Here is a 19,724-nt window from a genome sequence, read left to right on the forward strand (position 1 = left end):
AACATTAATGCATATAGAGCAATCAGTACATATTGCTTTTGCATGCATATTCATGTATTGTCATTTTTGTCTTTCAGCAGCAAAATTGCATCATACACGTGGGTTCACGCAGGGTGATGATAATCAAAGTAGGAGAAATGCCATGTAGCCACACAACTGCAGTACAGACATAGTGCAATCAACATGTGTAATGTTGTCTGCATTCATTTTCACAGGACTATCCACTTCTGCACAACAGCAGAAAATGACAGGTGAATGTTTCCATATACTGCTACTGTGATCATAACCTGTTATTGCCTCAGCTTCATGTCATGGCAGTGCTGTTTCCTGTTATATGGATACTTCCTGCACACTGTAAACTTCAGGTGCATCTTCTGGGGAATAAGCTATGCAGGTGCACTGACATACGGACCAGATATGATACCACAATGTGTTCATAGGTTGCAGCAATGTGTAGCAAACCTGTGTTGCATGAAATTGATGTTACTGTTTTTCTACACAGGGACAGCTGGCCAACAGGTGCATTGTACATCACATGAGTATAAGCAGACCCTATTACTATGTTGTATATGACATCATGTAACTATTCCATTGCCTGCATACATGACCATGTTGGCTTTGTCTTTACTTTACCACTGCAGTGTCCCCATTACAACACATGAATTCCCTACATCAGGAGGGTGTCACTCATGTGCTATTACCTTTCTTTCATATATGTCATTGCAGTTATTCCTGTTGTTGTCCTCCATTATTACAATGTATTTCTACCCATTCATAGGACAATTTACATCAGCATCCTATCCACAAATGGTATGGTATGTATGTATTGCCTACCGTATGTTTTAACATTGCAGAAATGGTCCATGATGACAAGGATGTGATTAAGAATGCTGTGTTTATGACTTTGTTTCCTTACAACAGTTGCATTTCCTTCCTTTCCTCCAGCAGTATCTTCCCACAAAGACTTGTCAGGTGTGCATTATACTTGTATTCTTCACATGTGCCATGTATGTTGGATAAGAAACATAATTGTCAACTCCCTGTAATATAGATTCTGTAGCCCATACACAGACAATACCTTAAGTAAATCATTATTATCTGTAATATTGCAGTGAGATATATGTCGCATATGTCATTAATGATATACAGTATACAATGTAAGCACGTTCTCCTGACCAGTGTCATCCATCTCTTCTTTTAGCATTGCAACTACCTTTATCCTCTATTAGTCCATCCACTGATCACAATGTGGAATCTGATGTTTATCACTATGGTAGCATGGCCGCTAGCATACAGGACACTGACATGGTGATACAGTCTGGCCCAGATGGTGACAGTCATGTGGATGCGGCTGTAGCCTCAGATGTAGATGAAGACTTCTCAGGCCATTCTGTCAATGAGGGGACATTGGATGGTAGACAGGATGGGGCCTGTGGATCGCAGCCCAATGTTGAGTTTGCTGGTGATGTTGACAGTTCCTCACAATATGCTGACACTTCCCATCTCAGTAGATGCAGGATGTAAACGTGTAGCTGGTATGCCTGGGCCTGATGTCAGAGGGTGTCTGGCTACTCCTACAAGCAAATGAACATTCCTAACGATGTCATGGATCTGTCATCTTTGCACTTCCCATGCCACACATCGTGTTGCACACCATCTGGATGTGCTGCATGAAGGACAGGAGCGCAGACACAGTAAGGTAATGGCATCATTGGCTGCATGGAATGAAAGTACGTTATCTCCACCATAGCTCATTGAATCCCAGGCTACGACAGAACTACAGCTGTGCAGTAGTACAAACAGGGTTCTGTGTGCTCTGACAGTGCTTAGTCAATTGCCACATAGGATAGGCAGGCCCCCTCTCAGCAGACTAAACTTTGGCCATCAGGCATCAATGTCTTTGCTGCAACATGCACACACTTCTGCTTTTGGACCATCGGATGTGAGTCCAGTAGTCACGACCAGAAAGTAAACTCACAGTCATGATTATTTCCACAGTGTATCACCACATGCTGACATCACACCATCAATCTCCTCTGTGAAGCAAACTGAGACAAGTTTTTCCATACATGGTAGGGGAAGACCAGAGGGATGTGTGAACTATCAGCATGGGTGCCCTACACTGTATTACAGTAACAGTGACAGTGCATCCACTATGCCCTAGAGTGTCAGTCTCATAACATGTTAATGTCTTTAGTTGTGTTGAAGTCTGATGCCATGGGAGTCTGATATTTTTACTAACCATAGGTGACTCTATTCATACTTGTCAAACTTTTAGATCAAGAAATCTGGACAAAGCTATAAATAAAAGGTGGACAAAGGCCCAAAAATAGGGAAAATTTTTAAATATTGCTCTTACAAACTTAGAGATAGAATAACAGGTTTTGCATTAGCATGAATTTTCTGAAGGGTATGAAGTCTATAACTCAAATGTCTGTCATTATTTTCTAACTTCAGTCTTTAATGATTTGCCAGAAAACCACAGTATTATAAAAAATTGACCAAAAATATGAGGCAAAAATCTGGACATTCTGCAAAAACCTGTACAGTTGAGATACATGAATCCATTTAGTACATTAGTTTATCCCTACTTTGCATTCATATATGTCACTTGCTGTTGTTGGTCTTTTCCCAGTTAGGGGGTCGCCACAGTGGAACTCTGGTTTGCTAATGATTGGCAGTAGATTTTTATGGTGCCAAGTTGCCAGCCCGACGCCCAACCTTCAGCAAAGGCACACCCATTCACGCATGTCTTTCGGAGGCTACTCGACCGCGGGGAAGACATGCAGACTCCACACAGAAGGCACTCCAGCCGAGAATCGAACAGGAGAACTTCTTGCTGTGAGGCAACAACTCTACCGATGTACCACCGTGGCTTATATATATGTCACTTGTGATATTGACAAAAGTTATGTGTTATGTCCTGAGTTGTTTTCCTGTTTGCATCTTTTGATAGTGGACAGATAAGAATGAGTTCACACATACGTGCCCCTTGTTTTTTTGCCATACACATATACACCAATATGAGTCTGTATGCATACCTGTGTCACTTGTGGCCTGAGTTGATCCATGTTAGACTGTATCTATATCATAACATCAACAGCTTAGGTTGTCGAATAAAAAATCATCAACACCTAAGTGTCAAAAGCTAAAAACAGTGAACAGCCAAATCATCTAATTCTTTCCTAGGGAAAGAATTCACTTGGCCATCTGCAAATAAAATAAACAGACACACCCAAACATAGTGGGGGGCTTTGCCTCCCATACCCCCCACACCCCTCCTAACTAAATATACCAACTCCGAGACTGATCTACATTGGGGATAGGGCAAATCCCAGAGAATGGCCAAGCAAATTCTTTCCCGAGGAAAGAATTCGATGATGTGACCATTCACTAGTTTAAGCGTTTGATGCTTAGGTGTCGATGAATACATATTTGACAGCCTAAGCTGTTGACAAATCAATAGGGGGCCATTAGAATAGATGTGTATATGTTCATACTGTTATATGTTATTATTATGTTGTTATGTCTGATGCTCAGTGTGTACATTTACTGAGTAATTGCCATTAGATGCAATCTGTGCTGTTATGGTTGGGCAACACCTGAACGTCAATGTTTACTCTATGCATATGTATGTGTGACTTGTCATGACTCAGAATTGTGTGTCAGATGCTGCTGTGTTGCCTGGGCCTGGACTTTTAGTCACTCCCTCTGTTGCCCACATCTGTGTCTTCTGCCCCATGTCCTACTGCTCCTCCTCTGATAGCTGTAGGATGTCATCTTCAGATATCTGGGGTTCTTGGGGTAGTTCACCCACACCTACAGCTGGAAGACTGCCATGTGCTGTCATTATATTGTGTAGCATGGCACACACAGTTATCATCTGTGCTGTGTTCTCAGGTGTGTATTGCAGTGGACCCGTGGATGTGTCCAGATGTCTGAACCTACCTTTTAGTACATCAATCACATGCTCACTGGTATCTTATGTTATTTCATGTGCTTTATTGTAAGTCTTTTCTGCAGGGTTTAATGGTTCTCTGTATGGGGTCACTAGCCACGGCTTGAGTGGATAACCACAGTCACCTGCTGTGGATTGTGAACACATATATTGGCATTATAGATAATGTTGGGAGGGATGACCTTAGCTGAAATCCTAGATGTGTTCCTGTACATTCTCAGTTGTATTCCTTCAGGTATTTCACATTGCTGGAATGCAGCCCTCAGAGCACTTTCCCCTCCACATGGCAGCATCATGGATACTTCCAGGGTGTGTTGTCATGATGTTTGTTATGCTGCCATCTGCTGCATACATAAATTGGCTGCTCAGGGATAGCCAGCTCTTTACGTTGCTATATTTGCTGCTAATGTATGAACTGGGGTCTTAATACAGATGTGGGTGCAGTCTATTGCACCAAATACATGTGAAAGGTTTGTCAGGTTATAGAACTGGTGCATAACAGTTCTCCACTCCATGGCGATACATGGAAAGTCTATGTACTCATCCACCTTGTTGCACATTGCTACTAAGAACTTTGACAGTATATGACTGACAGCCATTTGTGACACTCCTACAGCATCCCCCATGTGCCTTGGGAATGTCCCAGATGCCAGTACATCCAGGCTGACACACACTTTTGTTTTAAGGGCATCACAAAGTCTACACAGACATGTTGCACACACCCTGCACAAGCCATCTGTCTAGGCAATAGCTGTCAATGATTTGTTGATCTGACAGTAGGGTTAGTTGCAGCTTTGCTCTCAGTCTAGCTGTCTGGCTTCTAGGATACACAGCCACATCCTCCTCCATACGTTGCAGTACTGCAGCCAGTTGCAGTTCATTCACTCCAGGTAGCAATTTATTTGTCAATATTATTATGGATTGTGTCATATTCCATGGTAATAACTGGCATTCCTTGCATTGCTGACATGACATACATCAAGGATTTTGGACACAGAGTTGGCATTGCACTTTGTGTTGGGCACGCATGATGTGTTTTGGAATCTGACTGGCATAAGCATAATCTATATTTATCTTACACTGAATAGTTAAGTACTCAGAGTGTTTGTGGTGTATTTTTTGAAACTGCCACCACAGCTACAGCACTGAATTCTTCCTTCAGTGTGCTGCACTGTCTGCAAATAGCGTTTGGAATCTGACCCTATATCTCCTTTTACATAAAAGATTTTGGTGTTTTGGAACTTTGGTTGATTTTTTTCCATTTGTGTTTTTTACCATCAAGTTCCAATTCATTAGCTCCTGTGGAAGTTGGCATATGTTTATACCTGTATTCGTGAATAATTTCTATATAAAAAAAAAAAATATATATATATATATATATATATATATATATATATATATATAGGTATATTGAAAACTGTGTTTTCATTAATCTGAAACCTAAATACAACCTTGGTACAATGCATGCATATTTAACAACAGCAATAAACAAACCTGAAACTTTTCCATTTTCGATTAACTTCTGTTTTTGTGTAAAGAAAATAAATGTGAAACAGTATTACTGTAATGCAGATGCTTTTAAAGAAATTGCATGTCATTCTCTTAAATGGATGAAATGAGTCCATTCTGTTGTTACAGTTCTGGATCCAAATCACATTTTAGACTTTGGAATACAAGTATCTCGACTGGGGTTGTGCAATCTCATTATTAGGTCAGCCAGTGGAGCAAAAAGGTCTATGTTTAAAAAATAATGCAACTTTGTCTGTAAAATGATCTTAATAAGCAAGTGCAATATAGAATGAATTTTAAGTGGCTGACTTCCTGGAATATGTTAATTATTTACCGTACAACTCACAGCATACAAGCCATTAATTAATGAGTGTTCTTGTGTAACTGAATGTACTTCACATCAGACTGTAATTTAATCAAAATCTCCCCATCATTAATGTTTCTTTGATTGCACCTTTAATATTCTGCCTGCAGTTTACCTGTCTCTGCAATAACTCCTCGTTGTACTGTGAAGCTCTTGTGGAAGAGTTCAGATCTTGCTGCATTCTGTATACAAATTTCATTTATAAATGCAATGCAGGTTGTCATCTGTCCTTCTATCCTCTTAATCAGTTAGACCTAAAAAGTCATTATTTGAATTCAGAGAACTGCTCACACGTCTCTCTTTGTTAGTTTATAATGATGAAATTCAACTATTTCTATAGTTTAAAGACCTAATCATTTAATTATATAAGTATTATTCAGCCATTCATCAAAAACATAAATATGTTGCATTCTTTCTTTTGCAGATAAGCATCTGTTCACCCCCCCCCCCCCCCCACACACACACCAAACATAGCCTCCTAAATGGCATGAGCTACATATTTCTGGAATGCTGTTTACTGAAATAACTGCTGGTTGATACTAGTAAAAGTATTATCATTGTTTTATGCAGATTTGGCAGTTCAGACTGGCTTTATTATCACTGTTTCTTTCACAATTATCTGTGTTTTCTCTGCATTTCTCTCTACGAATGTGTAAATGATAGATAAACCCAAAATGACCAGGGCTTAGACGTGTGCAAACATAGAATGAGAATTTTCTTAAACATACCTGCAGAGCAGTAACACAGGGCCCTTGTCTGCCTTTCCTAAACAAACGCAGTAACTGCAGCTGTCATAACAAAATGTTTTAAGGTCAGGTTCTTAGTGATCTGAGAACACAATTACAAATGAACCATGAAAATGAAGGCAGGAGGTGGAGCTTCAGTGCAGAGATTTGTTATGTTGATTTACTTAGGAAAACTGTTCTCCAACAACAGCTTATCCATCCTTAATGAGTAGCAAAAGAATCTCAAAAGTTATTTTTTTTGCTCACTATTCATGCTCTGTGTGATAAAACTCTAGAATGTAGGTGCTGTATGATTTTGGATTATGTCAAATATGTATCTTTGAAGTATCATGGTAAAAGAATAAGTACTATATGCATATGCAAAAACAAGTGAAACATTTTTTAGATATGTTCAAGTAACTATCCTTTAAATAACTCAGCAAAAGAAAACAAAAGAAGGAAGCATATTTGGCTTATGTAACAGTAACTCAAACAGCTGAAGAGCACACTGCATTACAAGCAAACATCCTAAAATGGACTTAATCTCAAAAAATGCAAAATTTCAGTTTTTTGGATGATGACTGTGGGTAGATATAAAATAATTAACCTAAACTTAACCCGTCACATGGATCAAAAATAGGTAAGGTATGAGAACTTAATTTTAAAACATTGCCAAGAGCCATCTGGAGGAAAAAATACAATTCAGAATAATTTGTATGATAATCTAAAACAAGAAAAAGGGGTTTTACATGGATGGATATTAATTCTTGTCAATAGAAGTAACAAGAAACACTGTTCTGCCATCAGTGAAGAAAATAAAAAATCTCAGGCACTAAATCAACCATTTAACATCTATTATTCATAACAATATTAAACCTTCTGGGTATCTTTCTAAGAAGTCTCATTTGAAGAAAGATATTTGGAGCTAGAGAGAATGAAATATAGATTCCCAGGAGCACATCAAGAAAGTTGTAATTAGCTCCAGTGTGACATTGTTTTGCAGAGATCTTTAATGCCCATGATGTTTGGGACTGATGAACATTGTGTCATATGATGCAATGCTAGTATGGAGCAGTTTGTTTGGACCCTAAAGCATGCTGCACAATTGGGTAGCATTTTGCATGATGTTGCATGTGGCCTCATTCTATTCTGCAACCATAGTGTTCTGTGCATGGAGCACAATTGCAAAAGATGACATTACACCCATTGCATACAGGCTGACCACATAAGATACAGGAATAGAATTGCATACGTTCGTAGCTGTAGTACATCTGACTGTATTGATCTCCCTCCTCAGATCAACAACAACAGCATTAAATTAGAAAAACATTATTTGGGTTTCTTGTTAGGGCAGGGATTGGGTAGGAAGGATTCCCAGGATGTAGTATTTGGTTAAAAGAGTTCCAGAATTTTTTGAGATTTGATCTTTGAGAGGTAGGAGGGTTAGAGTAGAAGTGTTTTTGTATTTAATAATGTGTTTTTTGTTAGATTTCTGAGTTCTTTATATTTTTGTAAATGGGGGGGGGGGGGTTATTTTTCACCCATGTTTACCAAAACCTGCCTCTAGATTTGAGTTTGCCACTAACACTCTTCAAGAAAAATCTTGATGAGTGGATGGGCAATAGGAAATTCACCCCGGGCATCACATCGGTGGCCCTGCTCAACAGGGGCACAGGTAAATAGCATGCATGGGTGGTGAAAGCAAGTGAACCTTGCTGGCTAGGCTTACATAGGCCTTAGGGCCGATAACCTAGTACCTACTATGAACCTAAATCATTTGTATGAATATTGCATGACAAGAAAAATCCTACTCACAATGGAGTTCCCTCGGGATCAGGATAACATGCTACCATAATCGCATTGTCCCTGTCCCGACTAAAGAATGTTTAAAGGTTCTTCATATGGGAGCTCTCACAATACTATATCTCCTCATTCCTATATTAGGGGAAGGAGGGTTGCTCTGCTGGCATGCCTAATGATTTAAAAATTATATATATATCTATATATATATATATATATATATATATATATATATATATATATATACAGAGAGAGAGAGAGAGAGATTACATGTAGATATATATATATATATATATATATATATATATATATATATATATATATGAATTACTGTGTGGCATGATAATGTAGTGCATTGCAGTAGGAAACAGTTATTTGGTAACATATGTCAGAGATAGCATACCTTCCCAAGAAGCTATGTTGTGCAGTGTTATCATGTTACATCATGACTCAGTTCACTGCTTCAGTGTACACGGTAAAAAAACATGTACCATGAATCCCAGTGCTCCCCTTCAAAGAAAGCATTGTTCATCCACATTTATTTCCATGATTTGGTTCTATGAGTCATGATAATAACTGATGGCATACTTAACACATTGTGTATTTATACAACTACATACTAAGTCTATGAATAGCCTGGTTCATGGGATAAGGACCATTTTGGCCTTCTCACGCTCGTGCCAAATTATATGTAGCCAATGGCCAAAATGCTTACCAGGATGATGATCATTACCAGGAAGTCCTACCCCTAGAAATGACTCAGTGCTTTTCTATTTATTCATTTATTAAACCGATAAGTGAATAGATTCAGTTCTGATCCTTTTCTGTCACAGTCCTGGACACAAGAGCAAGCATAAATGCAATGATTATTGACAGGTTAAAGTAGTTAGTCACCAGCATCGTTTTGGAAGGTGTGAGGAAATCAGAGTATGCAGGGAAAATATACTACTGGGAAGTAGACATGCAAACCCTTAACAAACAGTGACTAGAGATCAAAAGTGAAATGCTTACACTCTTTGAAGCACCATTCTTACTTTAAGAGCCACTGTTTTACCATAGATACAGCCTGAAAAAGAGATTGGAATGCATGTTTCATACACCCAGAAGTTACCAGATACTAAAGCAGTAGACTCATTTTACAGTATGTTTAAGGAATACACCTGTTTTTCTCCTTCAAAGATCATCCACTCATTCACTCACTCCATCCCTAGAATCATAGAAGTGATGGTAAACTATTAGCTCTCATTATGGATTCAGATTCAGATCAGGATGTATCACAACTATCCCTATATTTACAATGAGACAAATAGTGGAGAAGAAGCTAGAAATAAAGAAAGAGTCCAACTGGACATTCCTAGAGTTGTAGAAAGGATATAACAAGGTCCAAAGAAAACTGATTTGGGTATTTCTGGGTTAGTGTGAAGTCTCAGAAACATTAGTACAATATATGTGGACTATGCATTAGGACCTGATGACACAAGTATGAACAATGTTTGGACTCACACAAAGGTTCTTAAAGAGAATGGGTGTGTGTGGCACCCCACCACTGGCAACAGTAATCATGGACCCAGAATATTCACCACTAGCACCATTGGGGGACATAGATTGGGAGGGATGACAAGTACACACACAGTAAAGTACAATTTCCCTTAAGAGCACACAGAGACCACAGTCAGTCTGGGGCTGATTTCTCCCTCTTTCTCCAGATCCCCAATAAGACTCCCCACTGGCACAACTATAGAGTTGAGATCTCAGATGACTGGCCAAACCAGGGCTTCCAACACCCTCTCTGTCCAACCAGTGCTTCCTCTCCCTGCCCAAGTGGCTGACACACACTCTTAGAGATTTGGTTTATACACAAACATGCACACACACACACACACACACACACACACACACACACACACACACACACACACACACACACACACACACACACACACACACACACACACACGCTGACACACACACTCACACACACACACACACACACACACACACACACACACACACACACACACACACACACACACACACACACACACACACACACACACACACACACGCACACGCACACCTGGGAAAGGCTGGCATAATTTTATTAGCTATGCCTCCTTTTGCCCAGACTACAAGGTAGTTATCACTGATACCAGCCATGTCCTTATCAGCTACTTTAAGACCATTAACAAAGAGTGTTCAATCTTACTGTGTAATGATACTATTAATCTAAATGGTAGTTTGGCCAAGAGTAAGGCTATTAGGAATGGCCCAGAGTGTCACCAAATAAATATGCAAGTACTATCAGAAGTTAAATATGTCTCATAAATATCACCCACAATGAAAGGTTCAAATATATTTAATAACAAATAATAAAAGAACAAGAAAATACTCAGTAAATAATCACAGTTACATCAGAGTTCGAAATCACAGATACATATTTAAAACAGCATTGCAGGACAGTCTCAAATAAATAAAGGAAACATCTAAGCTATGCTTCACTATATTCCTGACTGTATCTAAGAGAAATTACTGTACCCTAGTTAACTTACTTACAGAGCAACAAGGCAGATGCGGTGAGTGGATGTTCTTGTCAGGCCAAAGGCAAAATACTAAATGCCAGGTTTTTCTCTCAGAGAGTTCTTAAATTAAATTAATAGCCCAAATATCATTGCTGGGTTAGCTTGCAGAATGACATCACTTCTTTTTATCTGACTCTATCCCAGGTGAAACCCCCTACTGATGCAGCTGGTAGCATTCAGCATCTACCTGTGAAAATACATGGACCTCAAATCTTTGGGCAAATGGTGGACGTTGTAAAATAATTTACATTCCTCCACATTTAAAGACAATACAAAAACTCCTAGTTCTAGACATTATGTCTCTTGTTGCACTGAAACTTAAAGATAATATCTCTTTTTTGGCCCAGCCATAAAGTAATTTAATCTCAACTATTCTTCTGAAGATAACTTCTTGTGTTGCAGTTTCCATTGTTAAAATATGTACATCTAAACACTTAAAATAGTGTATATACATTTCTGCTCAGTACTTTACAAAGTATCTATTCAGCAAACATGTCTGTACAATATGACATACAGTTCTAATACATCTGTAACACAATCATCTTACATGAAGCATGTTGATATTTACAAATGACACATAACCATTTATAAAATTCTAGACAGCTGTGCTGGCAGTATCTCCCTTTTGTTACACTTCCATATAAATCAGGTTAATATTCACAAATGATATATCATTATTTACAAAATTCCAGCTAGCTGGGATGGCAGTATCACTTTTTGTGACAGTGTGCATCAAGGTTCAACTCTGAACCCTCTGGTGTTCATACTGCATTAACAAACAGGTAGGGAAACAGATAAATAAAGCTGTTATATGCTGACAATGTGGCACTACAAGCAAACCTTGAACAGGAATGTCAGCAAATGATGAGGAATGGAATGCAAAACTAAAGACAATTGGGATGAAACTGAGTTCTCATGGACAGGGGAAATCGGTGCTCATCACAGAATCACTCTGCTAACAATGACTATCTAACTATGGTCAATAAGGGTACTTGGGTTATTACATGGCTAGGCTTGTAAAGGCCATAGGGCCATTAACCAAGTAACCCACTATAAACCTATGAGTTCAGACAAGACAGTTGTCATGACAGCAGATGGCAGAAATCTGAAGAAACTAAAAAGTGAGGTAGAAAATGGTGGAACAATTTAACACCTTCAAATGACTAGGAGGAATGATTGAGGAGACGGGAAGTCAGAATGAAGAGGTCAGCTCTAGAATCAGAGGTCAACTGATACAGACTGTCAGGGTTAGTGTGTTTTGGAAGAATGCCAAGGAAGGTGAAAAGATCCAAACATTGGGAGAGATTTTAAACATCACTTTCACAAACTTAGAAAGTTCCTAGAATGACAGGATCTGTGCTATCATGCATTTTCAGAAGGACATGAAGTCTGAACACAAATATATGTCATTATTTAATGACTTTAGTCCTCATGGATTTGCCAGAAAACTGTACATTTTATGAGGATCAGATAAAAATCTGAACTTTCAACAAAAATGTGGACAGTTGAGAGGTAAGATGCTCATTGTGGGACAGATAATGAAATGAGGACAACAGAGCAGAAGCGAGAATAGCTCTTATTGCAGAGATTGTCAAAAGGAGCAGAGTAGAGTGGTTCAGGCATATGGAAAAGAAGGCAGAAGATGATTTGGTGAAGAAAATCTAGGAGAGACAGAAACAAGGCAAGAGGAAACAGGGACATCCAGCAAAGAGATGAATTCATTGCCCAAGATAAGTGACATTAGTGTCAAAGAAGGTATGAGAGTGGCACTGAATTGAGAGAGATGGGTATAGCTGACTCAATACCCCAAACCCATGTTGAAAAACGTGGGGAAAAGAGTATCTGATGATTTGGGATTCAAACCCAATATCTCCACACTCTGTACTGGTGTCACTACTGCTGGATTTACAAGATCCTCTGAATACATACTTGGTATATTGGTCAAACCAAAAGAATGGTTAGAGTTAGGATTCTGGAATATTTGAGGGATGTTCGTAATTCAAATTTGCTCAGTCCTGTAGCTAAACATTTTTTGGAAATGCATGAGGGAAAGGTTGATAGTTTAAAATATGGAATTTTAGGGAGACCATCTGTCTATAGTGGTGACAACATCACCAATAAACTTTTAGAGTTAGAGACAAGGATGATTCTTAAGTTTAATAACTTAAGGCCTTTTGGTTTAAATTTAGAATTGGGCATATGATGGAGTTTGGAAGGAAATAAATAAATAAAAATAAGCAAATATTTTACATATATACATATATACATGAAATAAATATATTTTATTAAAAACAATTCACATATGAAGTATAATAACATTGTATTTTATAAATTAGTTTAGATGCATAGTTTAAATTTGTTATTCACTAGGTCACTTTAAATTGTTTTTTTGTGTATTAATTGGAAAATTGTTTTATTGATTGTTTGAATATTCACTATAAAAGCTGACAGTGTGCAGTCATTAATTGTGATCCTTGAAGGTGAACTGCCGAGGTACCAGATCTTACAATAAAGTGAAGAAAGGCATTGGCTGTTTGGTGTGTTGCTGCTATCTTTTTTGCTGTTGCTGTGTTTTGTCAACTGTTCCAAGCCGTGCCTCTCTTGAGGTTAAAACCTTTTGGTATATTTTCAAACAATTTTGCATTTTATACTCCATTTATGTCGCATAATGGAAGCTCAGAACGGAGCTCCGCTCTGGACACCTTATCGTTTTTGGAGATGGTGTCAGAACGTGAAAGAAAATAAACTAACAACGATCCCTGGAATTTAAGGGGTAATGTGGATGTAGATGGTCGTTTTGTTCTATTGAATAAATTAATGGCTAAAGAGGTCGCCCTTTATTTTGATACCAGATTATTAGAAAAATATCTTAGTCTGAATGTCACGCCGAGGGGGCTTCGAGTAGACAAGTTGCCGGCTGCACCTTTTTTGGATGATGAGTCGGATTTATTGGAGGAGTGGAAACAGACATCCTTGCAGTGTACTTTGGGTTGGCTTCGCACGCTAGTCAAGCGCAATAAAAGAACTCATGACAAATTGAAACAAGAAATTTCTACGCTACAGAATGAACTCTTAGCTGAAGTTAACTATAGAGTTCAAATGGTTGATATCAACGAAAAAATGAGTAAATTGGAAGCTGATATAGTGCTTAAAAAGCGTGCCAAACTAGTCCGGGACTTAAAGGACTATGATACCGGCATTATTTTCAGCTGGCAGCGTGAGCCTGTACGCAACCAATCCAGGGGAAGGAGTTGGACACGAGGTTCCAAACGAAGAAATGTTTTCGGCTTCCTCTTTTTCGTCCACGGAACACAATGCTGTAGTTAAAAATGTTTCTTTTGCTAGGACTGACACAGCCAGCCGGGCTTCGAATAGGGATGTTTCCGAAACCGTTGGTGAAGCTTCCAGTTCTAATTCCACTAACAATGCGAATTTTCAAAATGACAGTCGGAACAGGGGAAGGAGTGGAAGAAATGGCCGTAAGGGTCGTTACAAGTGAAGGTTTGACAGAAAGTTTACATAGAAACTCTTCGAATGCATCTCCACTGTTATGTGTAAATTTGTCTGATTTGCACTTGGACAATAATATGTTTAACGTATTAAGCAAAGGGAGCAAATTTGTCCCTACTTTTTTTCCTACATTCGCTGACATTTACTTGGAAGTCAAAGCATTTATTAGGAAATTATTACTTAGAGTTTATTATAAAAAATTTGTTAACCAGCGTATTTCAGGTGTAGAAAATGTTAAATACTCTGGAGAGATTGAACTTGATGACAGCCTTATGAATTTATCTATATGCAATTATGAACAGGATGATTGTGTTTTTGAAGAAAATAATGAATGTTCATCATGTTCTGAAACCGATAGAGTTTATAATGTAAATTACATGACTGGTTATGGCAAGTTGGAAATGCCAAAGTTTAAAAATGTCAAAAGTAATTTTACTCCAGCAATTTCAGTTCCAGCAATTACAATTTTTCAAAAGGTGCTTCTTAAAGAAATAGAGGCATCATTTAAGGAATTTTGTAAGGGAAAGAAACATTTCAACCTGAATAGGCAGGAGTGGCAAGCCCTAAAAAATCTTAAGGGTTTAAAAGACCAATATATTTTCAAGTGTGCTGACAAGGGGGGCAATTGGGTTATTTTAAGCAAACCCAATTATTGTAGGATGGTTTATAAATTACTTGTCAATGGTGAAGAATATCAAAAACTTGAAGGTGACCCCCTAAAAATATACAATGAAGGCTTGTTATTTTTATTAGAAAAGGGAGAGCGATTAGGATTTTTTTCACAGGGTGATGTTAAAAAGATGTATATCAAAGACCCTACCACACCTATATTGTATGCTTTACCTAAGATCCATAAAGATTTGGTTGAGCCTCCTGGGAGACCCATAGTTTCTGGGATAGGCTCCTTTATGGAGAATGTTAACATCTTTTTGGACTCCCAGTTAAAAGTTTATTTAAAGAAAGTCAGTGCCCACATAGGCAACACTCAAGATTTAATTGATGTCATCTCAAAATTAAGTTGGAATTCCGACTATTATTGGGTGACTATTGACGTTAAATCTCTTTATACAAATATAGATAAAAGGTGGGGGCTAGAGGCCGTTAATAATACATTAGGTGAAGGACCCAGAACTAATTTCTTAATTTCATTATTAGAGTATTGTTTAACACATAATTATTTCATGTTTAATAATGAATATTTTTTACAAATCAAGGGAACGGCAATGGGGGCAGCTTTTGCCCCCACGTATGCTGTTATATACATGGATTTTTTTGAAAAGAGATTTATATATCCCACTGAATTTTTCAAGCAGAAGGTAGTCTTATACAAGCGTTTCATTGACGATTTAATTTTTATTTGCAAGGGGGACATGCATGAATTTTGTGATTTTTTTGAGGCTCTGAACAGCAATGAACATAATCTTTCTTTTTCCTGCGAAACAAGTAGAAACGAAATTAACTATTTGGATCTAACTTTGTTCATAGGAGATAATGTCATTGAGTTCAGACCATTCAGAAAGAGTACGTCGGTTAACATGTTTTTGCATGCCTCTAGCATGCACCCCCCCATTTGTTAAAAGCTCTACCCTTTGGGGAATTTAAAAGAATTTATTCCCATACAAGCATGAAGAATGAGGTGGGTTATGAATTAAATTAAGTTTTTTTGAGATTAGCGGAAAGAGGGTATGATACAAAACAGTTATCAGACGCAATGGTTAAGGTTATGAATAACAAGAAGGATAGACATTTCACTAATTTTGAATGTGATATTTCTGAATCCTTAACAAAGGAAAGAAATGTGGAGGATTTTTTTTTTGTGACCAAGTACACAACTTTCTCTGAAAAATTTGTTACTTTAGTGAGAAGATTTTGGTACTTGGTATGTGAGGATGAAGGCATAGGTGAACTGTTTCCATACCACATTATATTTTCTTTTAAAAAAGGAAAAAATTTGAAGGATATATTAAATAACAACTGTTGCAATAAAATAGTCCCCCAGGTCGCTAATGTAGGAACATTTAGATGTAATTCTTGTAGTCTTTGTGATAGGATTATTAATATTAGTTCTATCAATGACATCACCCATACCCCTAGACATCATTTCAATTGTAAATCCATTGGGGTAGTATATGCCTTGACTTGTAGTTGTCATAATACTTGGTATATTGGTCAAACCAAAAGAATGGTTAGAGTTAGGATTCTGGAACATTTGAGGGATGTTCGTAATTCAAATTTGCTCAGTCCTGTAGCTAAACATTTTTTGGAAATGCATGAGGGAAAGGTTGATAGTTTAAAATATGGAATTTTAGGGAGACCATCTGTCTATAGTGGTGACAACATCACCAATAAACTTTTAGAGTTAGAGACAAGGATGATTCTTAAGTTTAATACCTTAAGGCCTTTTGGTTTAAATTTAGAATTGGGCATATGATGGAGTTTGGAAGGAAATAAATAAATAAAAATAAGCAAATATTTTACATATATACATATATACATGAAATAAATATATTTTATTAAAAACAATTCACATATGAAGTATAATAACATTGTATTTTATAAATTAGTTTAGATGCATAGTTTAAATTTGTTATTCACTAGGTCACTTTAAATTGTTTTTTTGTATTAATTGGAAAATTGTTTTATTGATTGTTTGAATATTCACTATAAAAGCTGACAGTGTGCAGTCATTAATTGTGATCCTTGAAGGTGAACTGCCGAGGTAACAGATCTTACAATAAAGTGAAGAAAGGCATTGGCTGTTTGGTGTGTTGCTGCTATCTTTTTTGCTGTTGCTGTGTTTTGTCAACTGTTCCAAGCCGTGCCTCTCTTGAGGTTAAAACCTTTTGGTATATTTTCAAACAATTTTGCATTTTATACTCCATTTATGTCGCATAATGGAAGCTCAGAACGGAGCTCCGCTCTGGACACCTTATCGTTTTTGGAGATGGTGTCAGAACGTGAAAGAAAATAAACTAACAACGATCCCTGGAATTTAAGGGGTAATGTGGATGTAGATGGTCGTTTTGTTCTATTGAATAAATTAATGGCTAAAGAGGTCGCCCTTTATTTTGATACCAGATTATTAGAAAAATATCTTAGTCTGAATGTCACGCCGAGGGGGCTTCGAGTAGACAAGTTGCCGGCTGCACCTTTTTTGGATGATGAGTCGGATTTATTGGAGGAGTGGAAACAGACATCCTTGCAGTGTACTTTGGGTTGGCTTCGCACACTAGTCAAGCGCAATAAAAGAACTCATGACAAATTGAAACAAGAAATTTCTACGCTACAGAATGAACTCTTAGCTGAAGTTAACTATAGAGTTCAAATGGTTGATATCAACGAAAAAATGAGTAAATTGGAAGCTGATATAGTGCTTAAAAAGCGTGCCAAACTAGTCCGGGACTTAAAGGACTATGATACCGGCATTATTTTCAGCTGGCAGCGTGAACCTGTACGCAACCAATCCAGGGGAAGGAGTTGGACACGAGGTTCCAAACGAAGAAATGTTTTCGGCTTCCTCTTTTTCGTCCACGGAACACAATGCTGTAGTTAAAAATGTTTCTTTTGCTAGGACTGACACAGCCAGCCGGGCTTCGAATAGGGATGTTTCCGAAACCGTTGGTGAAGCTTCCAGTTCTAATTCCACTAACAATGCGAATTTTCAAAATGACAGTCGGAACAGGGGAAGGAGTGGAAGAAATGGCCGTAAGGGTCGTTACAAGTGAAGGTTTGACAGAAAGTTTACATAGAAACTCTTCGAATGCATCTCCACTGTTATGTGTAAATTTGTCTGATTTGCACTTGGACAATAATATGTTTAACGTATTAAGCAAAGGGAGCAAATTTGTCCCTACTTTTTTTCCTACATTCGCTGACATTTACTTGGAAGTCAAAGCATTTATTAGGAAATTATTACTTAGAGTTTATTATAAAAAATTTGTTAACCAGCGTATTTCAGGTGTAGAAAATGTTAAATACTCTGGAGAGATTGAACTTGATGACAGCCTTATGAATTTATCTATATACAATTATGAACAGGATGATTGTGTTTTTGAAGAAAATAATGAATGTTCATCATGTTCTGAAACCGATAGAGTTTATAATGTAAATTACATGACTGGTTATGGCAAGTTGGAAATGCCAAAGTTTAAAAATGTCAAAAGTAATTTTACTCCAGCAATTTCAGTTCCAGCAATTACAATTTTTCAAAAGGTGCTTCTTAAAGAAATAGAGGCATCATTTAAGGAATTTTGTAAGGGAAAGAAACATTTCAACCTGAATAGGCAGGAGTGGCAAGCCCTAAAAAATCTTAAGGGTTTAAAAGACCAATATATTTTCAAGTGTGCTGACAAGGGGGGCAATTGGGTTATTTTAAGCAAACCCAATTATTGTAGGATGGTTTATAAATTACTCGTCAATGGTGAAGAATATCAAAAACTTGAAGGTGACCCCCTAAAAATATACAATGAAGGCTTGTTATTTTTATTAGAAAAGGGAGAGCGATTAGGATTTTTTCACAGGGTGATGTTAAAAAGATGTATATCAAAGACCCTACCACACCTATATTGTATGCTTTACCTAAGATCCATAAAGATTTGGTTGAGCCTCCTGGGAGACCCATAGCTTCTGGGATAGGCTCCTTTATGGAGAATGTTAACATCTTTTTGGACTCCCAGTTAAAAGTTTATTTAAAGAAAGTCAGTGCCCACATAGGCAACACTCAAGATTTAATTGATGTCATCTCAAAATTAAGTTGGAATTCCGACTATTATTGGGTGACTATTGACGTTAAATCTCTTTATACAAATATAGATAAAAGGTGGGGGCTAGAGGCCGTTAATAATACATTAGGTGAAGGACCCAGAACTAATTTCTTAATTTCATTATTAGAGTATTGTTTAACACATAATTATTTCATGTTTAATAATGAATATTTTTTACAAATCAAGGGAACGGCAATGGGGGCAGCTTTTGCCCCCACGTATGCTGTTATATACATGGATTTTTTTGAAAAGAGATTTATATATCCCACTGAATTTTTCAAGCAGAAGGTAGTCTTATACAAGCGTTTCATTGACGATTTAATTTTTATTTGCAAGGGGGACATGCATGAATTTTGTGATTTTTTTGAGGCTCTGAACAGCAATGAACATAATCTTTCTTTTTCCTGTGAAACAAGTAGAAACGAAATTAACTATTTGGATCTAACTTTGTTCATAGGAGATAATGTCATTGAGTTCAGACCATTCAGAAAGAGTACGTCGGTTAACATGTTTTTG

General features: G+C 37.5%; 1 long non-coding RNA gene across 1 annotated transcript in view; it reads right to left on the reverse strand.

Moving 5' to 3' along the window:
• LOC122796009 overlaps positions 1–19,724 on the reverse strand; it is a 347,771-nt gene that overhangs the window by 307,116 nt on the left and 20,931 nt on the right. The gene's annotated exons all lie outside the window — the stretch shown is intronic.

This window comes from Protopterus annectens, chromosome 2.part2 (assembly GCF_019279795.1).
Source record: "Protopterus annectens isolate FY-2018-M chromosome 2.part2, PAN1.0, whole genome shotgun sequence".
NCBI lineage: Eukaryota > Metazoa > Chordata > Ceratodontiformes > Protopteridae > Protopterus > Protopterus annectens.